The 16,269-nt window shown below is 39.0% G+C and overlaps 1 protein-coding gene across 1 annotated transcript in view; it reads right to left on the reverse strand.

Annotated features, from left to right (window-relative positions):
• VWA8 (von Willebrand factor A domain containing 8) overlaps nucleotides 1-16,269 on the reverse strand; it is a 342,760-nt gene that overhangs the window by 146,412 nt on the left and 180,079 nt on the right. The gene's annotated exons all lie outside the window — the stretch shown is intronic.

Here is a 16,269-nt window from a genome sequence, read left to right on the forward strand (position 1 = left end):
GAATACAAATGGAAAGCATGCCTTTCAGTGGAATATTCTGTGAGAAAGAGGAATTTATAGAAAAAAGTGGTTTTGTTCTGTTCTTTTTATTGATCCTCCATCCTATACATCAAAGGAAAAGCTCAGGTTAGTAAAATGTGTCAAATAATATGCAATTAGAAAAACTGTTTGGCTTATATGACAATAAATTTCACTGGTTATGTAAAAGTGGAAAATAACCTACTATCTTCTGCATGGTACTTAATACAATGAGAAAAAAAGCTTGTTTTTCAAGGTATCTTACAAGATTATAAACTTCAACTTAGTTAAGTGATAAGGTAATCATTATTGTCACAAGTAGCATATACTGACTCTTAAAGCCAATACAATGATTCTTTTGCAGAAAAATTGATTAAAATCATTGCTCTGTATTTAGGAACATCTTGGATCAAAAGATACTAGTTCTCCACACAAACAGGCAATAATCTTAAGAGAGTATTTTATTTGCTACAATTTTAATTCTATTACCATTGTTCTTCTCAAGAACAGCTTTGAAAATATAAGCTCACACGAAAGTTTAAATAGAGTCAATAATTTCAATAATATTGGGGAGAAGGAAATTTAAAACACACCCAAATCACATTTTCTTAGCCTAAGGTTTAATAAAAAGATGGTTTTCCAGTATATAACTGTTATCTGTAATGACTGAATTAATTGGAATGTTCAGCTAACTGCTGACACAAATGTTCTCACTTCTCACTATCTTGCAGACTAAAGTTGTCTATCAATTAAAGCCTGTGTAGATAAAGGGGTTACTCAAAGAAATATGGTGCTAAACTCTATTTTTCTTTTAACTCTTCTTTTAAAGTTTTTTTTTAATAATTAGAGTTATAGTGTTTCGATAGTAATTTAAAATCATTCTAGATGCAATAAAAGTAATTAGGTTGTATAAAGACCAGGTTTTTGTCAAAATAAGGAAAAAGAAAATTGGCCTCTGGGGAGCAAGCCCAATCTGTTCTTGAAATGTTGTTTGTAAAGGTACATTAATATCTGCTAATTCACTGAGGAGCAAATGATCTCAAAATAGTGACGTTTATTTTGAAAATGATATTTTAGTAAGTTATGTTTAAACTGGTTATGGTTAGCTTTCTTTTAGGAAAACAATAGTAGTTAAACATAAGAGTGAAGGAAGAAAGAAGACACCTAAGAGTTTCAAATAGTTAACAAAAATTATCTCTAACTTCGTAGTTCATTAAATAAAATTGGCTATAGGAATAGACTACTCGTTAATACAAACCAACATGAGAAAGGAATGAGAGAATATGGCACATAGGGGCACTTAACAAATATTTGCCGAATATTTTTAAAAGGGGATGATTATGAAAATAGAAATAAAGGGTAATTTTTGCCAATAAGAGATAAGCATAACATCACTGATTTACAAGAAATGATGCTGAAAGATATTTTCAAGTGAAAAAGAGTTCATGGCATCATCAAGAATGTCATTTCCAAAGGCTTATTTTAAATAATCAATGAAATAAAGGTAAGGGACACTAATAATAATTTTCACCAATAAAACAGAGAGTGGTACTTAGACATAGCTAAGGCAACAAAATTAAGATTTAAACAATGTTTACATTCTGGGCTCTCTTGAAAAGCAACACACCACTTCCCTACCCTTGCCTATAAAAGGCAAATATATTTCACCATATTGAGAGAGAAACTTCCCAAGGCCCTCAAACAGAAACAGCCACTACTATAGCAGTCCTGCCATACAATACAAAAAAAGGAAGACAGATTAGCTGTGATTACTGCAGTGTGTGTTAAAAACCAGCACTGGCCTAAATCTGAGTCTTCCAACGTTGGTCAATCACTTACTCTCTCAAAATCCAGGATTACTCATCTCTAGACAGGGAATTAAAATAGAATATATGAGGAATGTAGTAGAGTAAAAAGCAAGGAAGCTGAAAGTGGAGAGAGGAATAGTATTATTATATGTGCTTTGAAGGAAAAGTCCTTTTCATAAGATAAGCAAACTATTATTTCTGCCAAAGTGACTGAAAAGACTCCAGCTCTTAAAATAGCTGTTTGGGAGGACAAACAGTTTATTTAGTAGTCAATCACTCATCACTAATGTGTCCAGATGCAAAAACTCCTAACAAACCATAAAAGAAAGGAAGACATTAGGGGGATAATATTTATGGAAGGAAGTTCACTGTGATGCAACACTTCGCTCTTCAAGGGTACGTTCTCACTGGGAACAGCAGGTAGAAAACAGCCACAGCAAAGCAGTCATCCAATGGAAGATAACATTTCAAAGTATGCTTCATTTTCAAAATCTACGTCCCTCCTCACATCTCCTAGCACTATATTAACACTTCTTTAAAAAGAAATTCCTCCAATACACAAAGCCATGCTGATAATCAAATCTTTTAACAAAATCTGAAAGTTTTGAGCTGTCCAGCCTCCAAAAATAAATCTACTAAAATGATATACTTAAAGATTGGATCTTTTGTCTTTACTCTGAAAACTAGCTTTCTTTCTTTCTTTTTTTTTTTTTAAGATTTTATTTATTTATTTGACAGAGAGAGTGAGCCAGTGAGAGAGGGAACACAAGCAGGGGTAGTGGGAGAGGAAGAAGCAAGCTCCCAGCAGAGGAGCTTGATGTGGGACTCGATCCCAGAGCACCGGGATCACGCCCTGAGCCGAAAGCAGATGCTTAACGACTGCGCCACCCAGGCGCCCCTGAAAACTACCTTTCTGGCTTGACAAATTTTAGGAACTCAACGTGATCTAATTTCTTTGTGGGAACTTCATTTCTCCTTTCCAGCCAAAAAAAGAAGTACAGCTCTGCTGGTCCCTTGTTTCCCTTTTCCCCTGACATTAAACAGTGAATATTCTAATCAGTTTTTAAAAAGGAATCGAAGAACAAAATGCAGATTCAGATGCAAAACTGAGTGAGTGGGCAAAGATACACACAGATGAAAGCAGATCGTGAGGCTGGGGAACACAGTGTCCACCGGATAAATCTTTATCATAAAATACAGTAACGAGTAATTTATATTTTTTAAAAGACTCAGTAATTGGGTAACAACATAAAAGTGTTATAGAGTAAAAAATTAATAAGTGAATTCCTTTCCCTATATCAGGATATTACCTAATCTTTCACTCAAGAAATATGTATTGAACATTCACTAATGGGCATCACTTTAGATGTTGGAGAAGTATCTGTGAACAAAACGGGTAGAAATTCCTTCCCCCGATGAGCTTAAATTCATAATATATTTAAGTGACCTTAACTCACCATACTAATAATGTACCATCTTTGGTACAGTATGAACTAGGCTTTGCATGAGATTAAATACTGAAAGATATTTTACCAGAGGCAATTCAAAATAAAATTGAAATACTTTTTTTTTTTTAAGATTTTACTTATTTATTCAACAGAGATAGAGACAGCCAGCGAGAGAGGGAACACAAGCAGGGGGAGCGGGAGAGGAAGAAGCAGGCTCATAGCGGAGGAGCCTGATGTGGGGCTCGATCCCATAACGCCAGGATCACACCCTGAGCTGAAGGCAGGCGCTTAACCGCTATGCCACCCAGACGCCCCTGAAATACCTATTTCTGATCTCTAAGACAACGAAACAGCCTGCTGCTACCGAAGTCCATCAGAAGACTTAAGCCCACCAGCCCCCATGACCCTGGCTCGGCACGTGTCTTCTCATTAATAACCCTAAATACATTTTCCGTGTAATACTTACTGCCTAAAACTCATTATGTAAATTGCATTTTGTATATACCATAATATTGTTTGGTATAGTATAATCTTGAATTATTTTATCCTCATTTCTGACTGTTTATCAACTTGAAAAAACTCATAATGCTCAGTGTTAAATTTATCACACTTCAAATACTCAGGTCAAACAGAAAATAGTATGTAAATAAGCACTATATTTGGAGAACTCTTAAAGGAAATCCAAGTTTAAGTTTTCTATAACATACCTATCTGATTTTTTATGATAGATTTTTAAGGGAAGACACTACTGCACTGTAAGAAAAACAAGATATATCACATTTATTTGTTAGCTATTTGCTTATTTATTTATTATGTTCAATTAGCGAACATATAATACATCATTAGTTTTTGATGCAGAATGTGGAGATGAGCACTGGGTGTTATAAGCTGTATTGCTTTCAGAAGCAAAAGTTAAAGATTTCATTTCAGTCTCAGCCGTTTTCCAGTATCATTTTATTTTTTTATTATTATGTTCAGTTAGCCAACATATAGTACTTATTTTATTTTTTAAAGATTTTATTTATTTATTTGAAAAAGAGAGAGAGGACACACATGTGCAAGTGGGGAGAGGGGCAGAAGGAGAACCAGACTCCCTGCTGAGCAGGGAGCCCGATCTGGGGCTCAATCCCAGGGCCCTGAGATCATGACCCGAGCCAAAGGCAGATGCTTAACTGACTAGGCCACCCAAGCACCTCCATTTTATTATTATTTTTTTAAAGATTTACTTTATTATTTTAGAGAGCGAGAGAGAGCACAAGCAGGGCAGTGGAAAGGGGGTGGGAGAGGGAGAATCTCAAGCAGACTCTATGCTGAGCACGGAGCCTGATGCTGGCCTCTATCTCACAACCTGAGATCGTGACCTGAGCCAAAACCAAGAGTGGGATGCTTAACGGACTGCACCACCCAGGAGCCCCTCTAGGGTCATTTTAATGGGAGTCTCCAAGGACTTAGAGGTCAGAGGATGAAAGCAGAGCTCTAAGCACATTTCTTTGTCATCTTATGTTTTATCTTAAAATTTGATGGGGATTTTGAATGCTACTCCATAACATACTCAGTTGTTTCAGTACGAACATGGTCCAGTCACCATTAGGGAAACAGCAACAAGGAGCTGAGCGAATACGTGCAGGAAACTGGGTTGCGCTGATGACAGCTGACACTGCAGAGCCAGCTCAGCCTCTGGCCACTTTTGCTCTTCTGGTATCTATCTTATTTCTTGAGTCCAAATATAAATAAATGAGCGGTTATAAATGGCCATCATGTTTCCACTGCTTTATGAACTCTGTCAGGCTAATCACTGTGGAGGGCCTCTAGAATGATGCCGCAGAGGCCGTCACAGCACCTTCTGACTCATGCTGGTGGGCATTCCACCAGCTCATCTTTTTCAGATATCAAGCAGCTTGCGTCACGTTGGGGCTTGAAAAGTTCTCTCACCTGCTGGGCAATCTCTACTACTCGAGGATGAATAGGAGGCTGTGGTTCGTTTGTCTTGTTCTCTCATTTGAATTTAGGGATTATTGCTGTTTATTTAAGGTTAGTCAGGAGATCTCTAAAACCACACCAGAAAAGGAAAAAAGTACCGATCATAGATGCAACTTACAAAAATAAAAGGCATGTTTGTAAGATGCAAAAGATTAGGAACAGGCTACTGTCCATCATTGCTACTCAAATGTCAGTTTCTCAGTGAGGCATTCCCTGGTCAGCCTATTAAAAACTGTAAGCTCTAGTCCAGCTTCCTCCTCCGCTTTATTTTTCCCCATGGCACTTACCACCTAATGTACTATGCGTTTTAATTATCTTGTTCTCTCTCTCTCTCTCTCTGTGTGTCTCTCAAAAGCAACTAGAACATAAACATAAAGCTGGAGTTTTTAACTCTTCTATTCCTGATGTAATCACTCAAGCTAGAGAAGGGACCAGCATATAATAGATGTTCCACAATGTTTGTTGAAATGGATGCATTCCACTCAACTATTTCAGTCACACACTCCAAGGCTGTAATGAATTATTGGTAGTTTCTTAAGCACTATGAAAATTGTGTCTATTTTTTCTGAAATCGTTTTCTTCCCTTCCCTCACTTTGCCTGGCAAACTATTCAGGCCATCCCTTAAAGGCTCAGCTCAAATGTTGCCTCCTCTTTGAAGCATTATTTGTTTCTCATTGTTATCCTCCTGGTTGAACTGTTTGATAGAAAGTACTCTACACTTAAGAACTTTTTAGTTGCTCATATGACTGTCCTTGACTGTGAGGACAAGGCATACCATCTACACACAAGGGGGTATCATCTATGTATCTAGTGCCTATCACTGTGCCTCATAACCTTCTAGGCATGCAATAAATGTTTGCTCAAAGAATGAATGAGTGAATGTGTGTATTAAACAAATATTATGTACTTCCAACATGGAAGGCAGATTATTAGGTATGATGGATTATAGAAGATCAGAGATTTTGTTCTCAGGAAGCACACGATAGAGATATAAAACCAACATAGTTCATGTCAGAGGGTGAGAAGCACAATAATAGAAATTAAAACAAAGTTCAGTGGGAACATAGAGAAGAAGGCAATTAATTCTGACTAAGAGAACACGGTCTTGGTGATTAAGTATTATTTTAACTGGCAGGTATGGGTAGAAAACGCTTCCAGGCAGAAGAACAGACAAACATGTAGAAGTTCGGAGATATAAGAGAAATTTGGGGGAATGCTGAGCATGTCTAGAATACAGTTGCATGGAGGGGAGTAGAGCTGGCCAGGTGAGGTGCGCCAGAGTGTTCAGTTATCTTAAATGTCATGCTCAAGAGTCTGATTTCATTTCATGGAAATGAAGGACCTGTTCATTTCAGAGAGAGAGGACTCTAACTGGATGTCTCAAAGATGGATAGGAAGGAGGAGACACTGCATTTATTCATTGTTTAACAAATATTTATCAAACATCCACCATGTTCCAGACATCATGCCAGAAGGAGGCAGTTCAAAGACACACCCTTGCCCTTAGGGAGACCTCACGGATCAGCAGAGGAGACAGAGGTGGGAACATGTAATTGTGATAATGAATGACATGCACAATAGCACAGACTGTTCGTTCAGTGGCTCTAAATACACAATCAAAAGTTTTTTCTGAGAAGATACATTCTAAAATATATAAAAACCGTAACAAAAACTGAGCTAAGATGAAAAACAATACCTTAAAAATGCTTTTAGATTTTATTCATTAATAATATAAAAAACTTGTTCTCATTAAAAATTAAAGAAGGATATTTTCGGGAGAACAATGTGATTGACTTTACTATTTGTGTGATGTAAAGGTCTAGTCCTAAATTCAATTTATTTTGAGACCTGTTAATGGCTATTATAGCTGAAAAAGCACTCACAAAGACATGGAGATCTGAATAGAAGGGCAACACTGACTGTACTCCCTATAGCACAACATGCATCTTTCGTTCTCATTTATCAGACTTACAAAGGATTTTGTTACAATCAGGCTTGGGAATTTCCATCTCTCCCGATGTCCATCAATGGCTCTGCAAACTAATCAATGCCACATTTTATATTTTGAACAAATGGGTTTAAAACTCACTGCAACTCCTCATTTATGAGATTTTTAAACACGTCAGGAAATTGTATTTTCAATCGTTTTAGTGTGTAGATGAAACACTTCAGGAATATATGATCTGTTTCTACATTTCAGCACTTCTGACACCACATGTGTGGGTTTTCCAAACCCAACAATTCTCTTATTCTCTGCAGACACCAACTGGGTGTCTACAAGGTAATTCAATTCTGCCCTAACTGCGGGGTGGAGCAAGCACAGACCCCACTGGTCAAGGGCTCAGTTTTGCGAGACTGCCCCCCCCCCTCCAGGCCCCAGTTGCAAGTCCTGGGCCTTCTATACTTTTGACAGAACAACTGTAAGTCAGGGGTTCCCAGGACCCCCTCCTTGGGTTCCATAATTTGCTAGAACAGCTCACAGAACTCAGGAAGGCATTGTACTTACTACTCCTGATTTATTATAAAGGCTACAACTTAGGAATAGCCAAATGGAAGAGATACATAAGGCAAGTTATGGGGGGAAGGGAGAATGTGCCTAGAGGTTCTGCGCCCTCTCTAGGCACACCACCCTCCCAGCACTTCAGTGTGTTCGCTAAGCCAGAAGCTCAAAAACACCACTGTTCAGGATTTTTATAGAGGTTCCATTAGGTAGACATGATCGATTAAATCATAGGCCATTGGTAACGAACTTAATCTGCAGTGCCCCTCCTCTCCTCTCGCAGAGTTGGGGGGTGGGGATGGAACTGAAAGTTCCAACCCTCTAATCAACAGGGTTGGTTCCTCTGGCAACCAGCCCCACGTCTGGAGCTATCCAGGAGCCCAAGAGTTACCTTATTTGCATACAAAAAGACGCATCTCACTCCTGAGATTACAAGGGTCTTAAAACTGGGGAAGAAGATCAATGTTATAACAGAAAGATACCCTTATTACTCAGGAATTTACAAGAGTTTTAGAAGCCCCTATGCCAGGAATGGGAATGAAGACCAAACATATATTTCTTATTCTATCACACCACCACAGGGTGAAATATATTATTCCCAGCACCAAAAAAGTCTAACCATTGAAACAGTTATAAACACCCGATTTAAAAATGCTCTCTGCAGAGAAGTTTTTTTTGCTTTTGTTTTGTTTTTAGAGACAGAGAAAGCAGAGGAAGGAGAGGCAAAGACAGAATCCCAAGCAAGTTCCACACGTGGCCCACAGCCTTTAGTTGGCTCCACCTCATGACCCTGGAAACAGGACCTGAGCTGAAATTAAGAGTCAGATGCTTAACGACTGAGCCACCCAGATGCCCTAAAAATATTTTTTAAGTAGTTATTTTCCACTTTACTGCTAAAGCATGACTTTTACCTGGAAGGATCAAATTAAATGCTTTTTTAATTTTTAAAATATTTGTTATGGGGCATCTCTCTGACAGTCATTGAACACATATCAACAAATTGTGACTTCCTAACTTCATAAAAGACAAATGTGTAAGTTTGATAGATCTTTTAAATACTTCACAATAAGAATACAAGTGAGACTGTAGTGTGAAAGATTTCCATGGTTATTTCCTATCTCATTACAAAATACTGAAATAATTCTGGTTTTATTTTAAAAGTCTTGGTTTTATATGCTGTATCAAGCTGGTGACATCCTGTAGCACTTTGTGCAAGTCTACTTTCAACTTCTTTGTAGCAATGCTTTGTTCCGAATCATTATGAAGAGAATAGTATTCATGTGTGGTGTCCTCTGTAACTTTACTTCAGAGACTTTTCTCTTTTCAATCAAATCAGATGCACCATCTGATGGTTTTACTTGCATAATTTTCTGCCAATTTTCTTTTATTTATATTTATATTATTAACACTATTTTCAAACCTGACTTATTTTTCAAGAATCTTTTAAACCACTGTCCAATCTGCGAGGGCCAGCTTAGTTAAAACTAGGTAAGTAAGACTTTTCTAGGCAGAGTTGATGAGAAAGGGCATTCCAGGCTGTAAGAGCTGCATGTGGCAAGTTATGGAGTCATGAATATGCATGTGATACTTGGGAATCATAAGCAGTTCATATGGCTTAAGCATAAGTATGTGGGAGAGAAAGGGTGGAAGTTAAGACCAGTGAAGCAGATGGGGTTCAAACTGATGGACTGGATGCTGTTGGCAGGGGGAGTCATCAGAGGGTTCTGAGCAAGACAGTAAGTGATCAAATTTATTGGTTGGAACAACATGAAGCGTGAGAAAGATAGCCTGGAGGCTGAGTTCTTAGCCAGGGTACTACTGCAATAATCTAGGCAAGAGAAGATGAGGAATGGAATTATGGCCCAGAGGAGGAGAGAAGGAGATACTACATCTATTAGAAGGGTGGAACTGAAAGGACCTGGTTACAATGCTGGAGTGCTGGGAAAGAAACTAATGCAATAGTCCAGGCACTGCCAGTGACCGTGGGGAAGGAAAAGAGGAAGATATTTAGGAGACCTTAAAAAATGACGACATGATTTCATAATGATCGGCTGTCAAGACAAAGGGCAAGGAAAGATAAAAGGTACAGGGTTTATAGGCCAGGTGACTGGATACAGGGTTCTGTGAAGGAAGAGAGGAAGCATCTGTTCTTTCCTTTACCAATCACGTAATTAACACTGCTTTACTCATACCTACCACGAAGCAGGTAGAAAGGGGGATGGAGGACACTGACAAAAGAAAAGTTGGGATGAAGAGATGGGTATTTTTGATTTGAAATGCCCCGGAGATACCAATGTCGGTATTTTTAAAAGAAAAACGCAGGTCTAAAGCCAAGAAAAGAAGGGGCAGAAGATGTGGCACTCACCTATATAGTGATAGAACATAATACAGACTTATAGAGAGGAGATTTAATTTTAACTGGCTCCCTACCACATACCAGGTGCTGTCCTAGTTACATGTGACATATGTCATTTAATCCTTATAATAACTCTCTGATACAATTTGGGCTCAAAGAGGTTACCCAAACTCATGCTTTCTTTTAAAAATGTGAGGTTCAGTGGCACAGTCTGTTGAGCATCCAATTCTTGGTTTCAGCTAAGGTCATGATCTCATGGTCGTGAGATCGAACCCCGCGTTGGGCTCCACAGTCAGCGTGGAGTCTCCCTGAGATTCCTTCTCCCTCTCCACTGCCCCTCCCACTCGTGCTCTCTCTAATATATTTTTTTTAAATGTGAGGTTTCCATTTTCTTTTAGCTCAGTTTTACAATAAATGGTTTATGATTTTTGACACAGGGCATTCCTGAAAATCATATCTTAAAACATATTAATAGCGTTGACTGAAGCATTACTGCCATCTAACCAGTTATAACCAAAAACCAGTAAGAAGTATTAGTAACACTGTTCAAGTAATGCACAAGCAGAACTGGAGTCCTTGGTGGAAAATGATAATTAAATACAACTGACACTGAGAGTTGGTTAAAAAAACCCTTACATTCAGAACGTGTGTGTGTATATAATATAAAAGATATCTTTGTTGGTACAGTGTGCAAAACCCATGGTCCTATCTCTTGCTTTACTGAGCGTCACTTGGCTACAGGCTCACCCTGTTTCCTATTCTTTTTTTTTTTTTTTTAATGATTTTTTATTATATTATGTTAGTCACCATACAGTACATCCCCGGTTTCCGATGCAAGGCTCGATGATTCATTAGTTGTGTATAACACCCAGTGCACCATGCAATACGTGCCCTCCTTACCACCCATCACCGGTCTATCTCATTCCCCCACCCCCCTCCCCTCTGAAGTCCTCAGTTTGTTTCTCATAGTCCATAGTCTCTCATGTTTCATTCCCCCTTCTGATTACCCCCCCTTTCTTTATCCCTTTCTTCCCCTACCGATCATCCGTGTTCTTATGTTCCATAGATGAGAGAAATCATATGATAGCTGTCTTTCTCTGCTTGACTTATTTCACTTAGCATTATCTCCTCCAGTGCTGTCCATGTTGTAGCAAATGTTGAGAACTCGTTCTTTCTGATAGCTGAGTAATATTCCATTGTATATATGGACCACAACTTCTTAATCCAGTCATCTGTTGCAGGGCATCTCGGCTCCTTCCACAATTTAGCTATTGTGGACATTGCTGCTATAAACATTGGGGTGCATATGGCCCTTCTCTTCACTACGTCTGTATCTTTGGGGTAAATACCCAGTAGTGCAATGGCTGGATCATAGGGTAGCTCAATTTTTAACTTTTTAAGGGACTTCCACACTGTTTTCCAGAGTGGCTGTACCAACTTGCATTCCCACCAACAATGTAGGAGGGATCCCCTTTCTCCACATCCTCTCCAACAATTGTTGTTTCTTGCCTTGTCTATTTTTGCCATTCTAACTGGCGTAAGGTGGTATCTCAGTGTGGTTTTGATTTGAATTTCCTTGATGGCTAATGATTTTGAACATTTTTTCATGTGTCTGTTAGCCATTTGTATGTCTTCATTGGAAAAGTGTCTGTTCATATCTTCTGCCCATTTTTTGATTTGTTTATTTGTTTCTCGTGTATTGAGTTTGAGAAGTTCTTTGTAGATCTTGGATACCAGTCCTTTATCTGTAGTGTCATTTGCAAATATATTCTCCCATTCCGTGGGCTGCCTCTTAGTTTTTCTGACTGTTTCCTTGGATGTGCAGAAACTTTTAATCTTGATGAAGTCCCATAAGTTCATTTTATCTTTTGTTTCTCTTGCCTTTGGGGATGTGTGATGAAAAAGGTTGCTTTGGCCGATGTCGTAGAGGTTTTTGCCTATGTTCTCCTCTAGAATTTTGATGGATTCCTGTCTCACATCGAGGTCTTTCATCCATTTGGAGTTTATTTTTGTGTATGGTGTGAGATAGTGGTCAAGTTTCATTCTCTTGCATGTAGCTGTCCAATTTTCCCAGCACCATTTATTGAAGAGACTGTCTTTTTCCCACCGGATGTTTTTTCCTGCTTTATCAAATATTAGTTGCCCAAAGAGCCGAGGGTCCATTTCTGGGCTCTCTATTCTGTTCCATTGGTCTATGTGTCTGTTTTTGTGCCAGTACCATGCTGTCTTTGTGATCACAGCTTTGTAGTACAGCTCGAAATCCGGCATTGTGATGCCCCCCAGCTTTGTTTTTCCTTTTCAACAGTTCCTTGGAGATTCGGGGCCTTTTCTGTTTCCATACAAATTTAAGGACTGTTTGTTCCAGTTCTTTGAAAAATGTCCTTGGTATTTTGATCGGGATAGCATTGAAAGTGTAGATTGCTCTGGGTAGCATGGACATTTTAACTATGTTAATTCTTCCGATCCATGAGCATGGAATATCTTTCCATCTTTTTATGTCTTCCTCAATGTCTTTCAAGAGTGATTTATAGTTTCTAGAATATAGGTCCTTTACGTCTCTGGTTAAGTTAATTCCAAGGTAACGTATGGTTTTTGGTGCTATTGTAAATGGGATGGATTCCCTAATTTCTCTTTCTTCGGTCTCGTTATTCGTGTATAGAAATGCAACTGATTTCTGAGCATTTATTTTGTATCCTGCCACGTTACTGAATTGCTCTATAACTTCTAATAGTTTGGGAGTGGCTTCTTTTGGGTTTTCCATATAGAGTATCATGTCATCTGCAAAGAGAGACATTTTGACTTCTTCTTTGCCTATTTGAATACATTTGATCCCTTTTTGTCGTCTGATTGCTGTTGCAAGGACTTCTAGTACTATGTTGAATAATAGTGGCGAGAGTGGGCATCCTTGTCGAGTTCCTGATCTTAAGGGAAAGGCTTCCAGCTTTTCCCCATTGAGAATAATATTTGCAGTAGGCTTTTCATAGATGGCTTTTATGAGATTGAGAAATGTACCTTCTATTCCTACACTCTGAAGGGTTTTAATCAGGAAAGGATGCTGTATTTTGTCAAATGCTTTTTCTGCATCGATTGAGAGGATCATATGGTTCCTGAGTCTTTTCTTGTTGATATGATGTATCACGCTGATTGATTTGCGAATATTGAACCACGCTTGCATCCCAGGTATGAATCCCACTTGATCGTGATGGATAATCCTTTTAATGTACTGTTGGATTCTATTAGCAAGTATCTTGTTGAGGATTTTGGCGTCCATATTCATTAGGGAAATCGGTCTGTAATTCTCCTTTTTAAGGGGGTCTTTGCCTGGTTTGGGGATCAAGGTAATATTGGCCTCATAAAATGAGTTTGGTAGCTTTCCTTCTGTTTCTATTTTTTGAAATAGCTTTAGGAGAATAGGTATTATTTCTTCTTTGAATGTTTGGTAGAATTCCCCAGGAAAACCGTCCGGGCCTGGAGTTTTGTCATTTGGAAGGTTGTTTATCACTGACTCAATTTCTTCATAATTAATTGGCCTGTTTAAGGAATCAATTTCTTCCGGTTTCAATCTTGGTAGCTTATAGGTTTCCAGGAAGGATTCCATCTCTTCCAGATTGCTTAGTTTATTGGCATATAGCTGTTGATAAAAATTTCTAATAATCCTTCCAATTTCAATGGTGCTCGTTGTGACCTCTCCTTTTTCATTCATAATTTTAATAATCTGGGTCCTTTCTCTTTTCTTTTGGATAAGTCTTGCCAGGGGTCTGTCAATTTTATTGATTCTCTCAAAGAACCAGCTTCTAGTCCTGTTGATTTGCTCTACTGTACTTCTGGTTTCTGCTTGATTGATTCAGCTCTAATTTTGGTCAACTGCTTCCTCGTGCGTGGATTAGGCCTGTCCCTCTGTTGCTGTTCCAGCTTCTTGAGGTGAGAATATAAAAACTGCATTTTAGATTTTTCTATTCTTTTGAGTGAGGCTTGGATGGCTATGTATTTCCCCCTTAGGACTGCCTTTGCAGTATCCCATAGGTTTTGGACTGTTGTATTTTCATTCTCATTGGTCTCCATAAATTGTTTAATTTGATTTTTGATTTCCTGGTTTATCGAGTCATTCCTGAGCAGTATGGTTCTTAGTCTCCAAGTGTTTGAGTTTCTTCCAAATTTTTCCTTGTGGTTGAGTTCCAATTTCAGAGCGTTGTGGTCTGAGAATATGCAGGGGATAATTTCAATCTTTTGGTATAGGTTGAGACCTGTTTTGTGTCCCAGAACATGGTCTATTCTTGAGAATGTTCCATGGGCATTAGAATAGAATGAGTATTCTTTGGTTCTGGGGTGTAGTGTTCTATATATATCTATGAGGTCCAACTCGTCGAGTATGGCATTCAAAGCCTTTGATTCTTTGCTTAGTCTTTGCCAGGGTGTTCTGTCTATTTCTGATAGTGGAGTGTTGAGGTCCCCTACTATTAATGTATTTTTATTTATATGTCTCTTTATTCTGGTTAAGAGTTGGCTTGTGTATCTTGCTGCTCCCCTGTTGGGGGCATATATATTTATAATTGTCATATCCACTTGTTGAATACTTCCCTTAAGAATAATATAGTGCCCTTCTGCGTCTCTAACTATAGTCTGTAGTTTAAAATCCAGTTTATCTGATATGAGAATTGCTACCCCAGCTTTCTTTTGAGGTCCATTTGCGTGAAAGATGGTACTCCATCCCCTTACTCTCAGTCTGAATGCATCTTTGGGCTTGAAACGAGTCTCTTGTAGACAGCAAATGGATGGGTCATTTCTTTTTATCCAATCTGCAACCCTGTGGCGCTTTATGGGATGGTTTAAACCATTTACATTAAGACTGATTACTGAGAGATATGATTTTAATGTTGCCATGTTGCCAGTAAAGTCTTTGTTTGTATTGGCTGTGACTTTCTGTTCTGTATCACTCTTGGGGCCTTTTTACTTTTATAGAACCCCCCGTAATATCTCCTGTAGGGCTGGTTTCATGGTTACAAAATTGGTTAGTGACTGGCGATTCTGAAATGTCTTTATTTCTCCATCAATTCTGAATGACAGCCTTGCTGGATAAAGGATCCTTGGCTGCATGTTTTTCTCTGACAGAGCTTTAAATATGCTCCCCCAACCCTTTCTCTCATTCCAGGTCTGTGTAGACAGGTCTGACGTAATTCTGATGCTTTTGCCTTGGTACGTGAGAAATTTCTTTGCCCTGGCCGCTTTTAATACTGTATCCTTGCATCTAATATTTGCGAAATGCACTATGACGTGACGTGGCGTAGGTTTGTCATGGTTGAGCTTGGGAGGGGTCCTCTCTGCCTCTTGGACACGAATGTTTGTTTCCCTTGCTAGATTAGGGAAGTTTTCAGCTACAATTTGTTCAAATATCTCTTCTAGACCTCTGTTTTTCTCCACCCCCTCGGGGATGCCGATGATTCTAACATTGGATCGTTTCATTGAGTCAGTAATCTCCCGTAACCTACATTCGTGGGCGTGGATTTTTTTAAGACCATCTTCTATTTTCATTTTTTCCTCTATTAACCCATCCTCCAATTCACTAACCCGTTCCTCTGCTTCTGCGACCCTGGCCGTCAGAGCCTCTAGTTTTGCCTGCATTTGGCTCATAGAATTTTTAATTTCTGTCAGATTCGCTCTCATTTCTGTCCTTATGGATTCTATGTTCTCAGTAACCTTTTCGTTAATAGTTTTTTCAATTCTACTCATCATTTTGACCATCGTTACTCTGAATTCCATTTCTGATAATTTGGTTACATCCATATCCATTATTTCTGTGGCAGAGGCCACAGACTCACTGTCTTTTCTTTGCTGGGGGGGGCTTCTCCTTCTTGTCATTCTGATGAAGAGAGGTTGCGGGGTTTCCAGAGCCCAAATTATTGACTGGGTCCCAGGCCGTGCCCCTTGTTTTATAGGGATCTTAGGGATGTGGGCTTCTTCTTTAAAGATTTTATTTATTTATTTATGTGGCAGCCAACCAGCGAGAGAGGGAACAGAAGCAGGGGAGTGGGAGAGGAAGAAGCAGGCTCCCAGCGGAGGAGCCCGATGAGGGACTCCTTTCCGGAACGCCGGGATCACGCCCTAAGCCGGAGACAGGCGCTCAATGACTGCGCCACCCAGGCACCCGGGTTGTGGGCTTC

Source organism: Ursus americanus, chromosome 10 (genome assembly GCF_024610735.1).
Source record: "Ursus americanus isolate L20-20 chromosome 10, mUrsAme1.1.p, whole genome shotgun sequence".
Classification (NCBI taxonomy): domain Eukaryota; kingdom Metazoa; phylum Chordata; class Mammalia; order Carnivora; family Ursidae; genus Ursus; species Ursus americanus.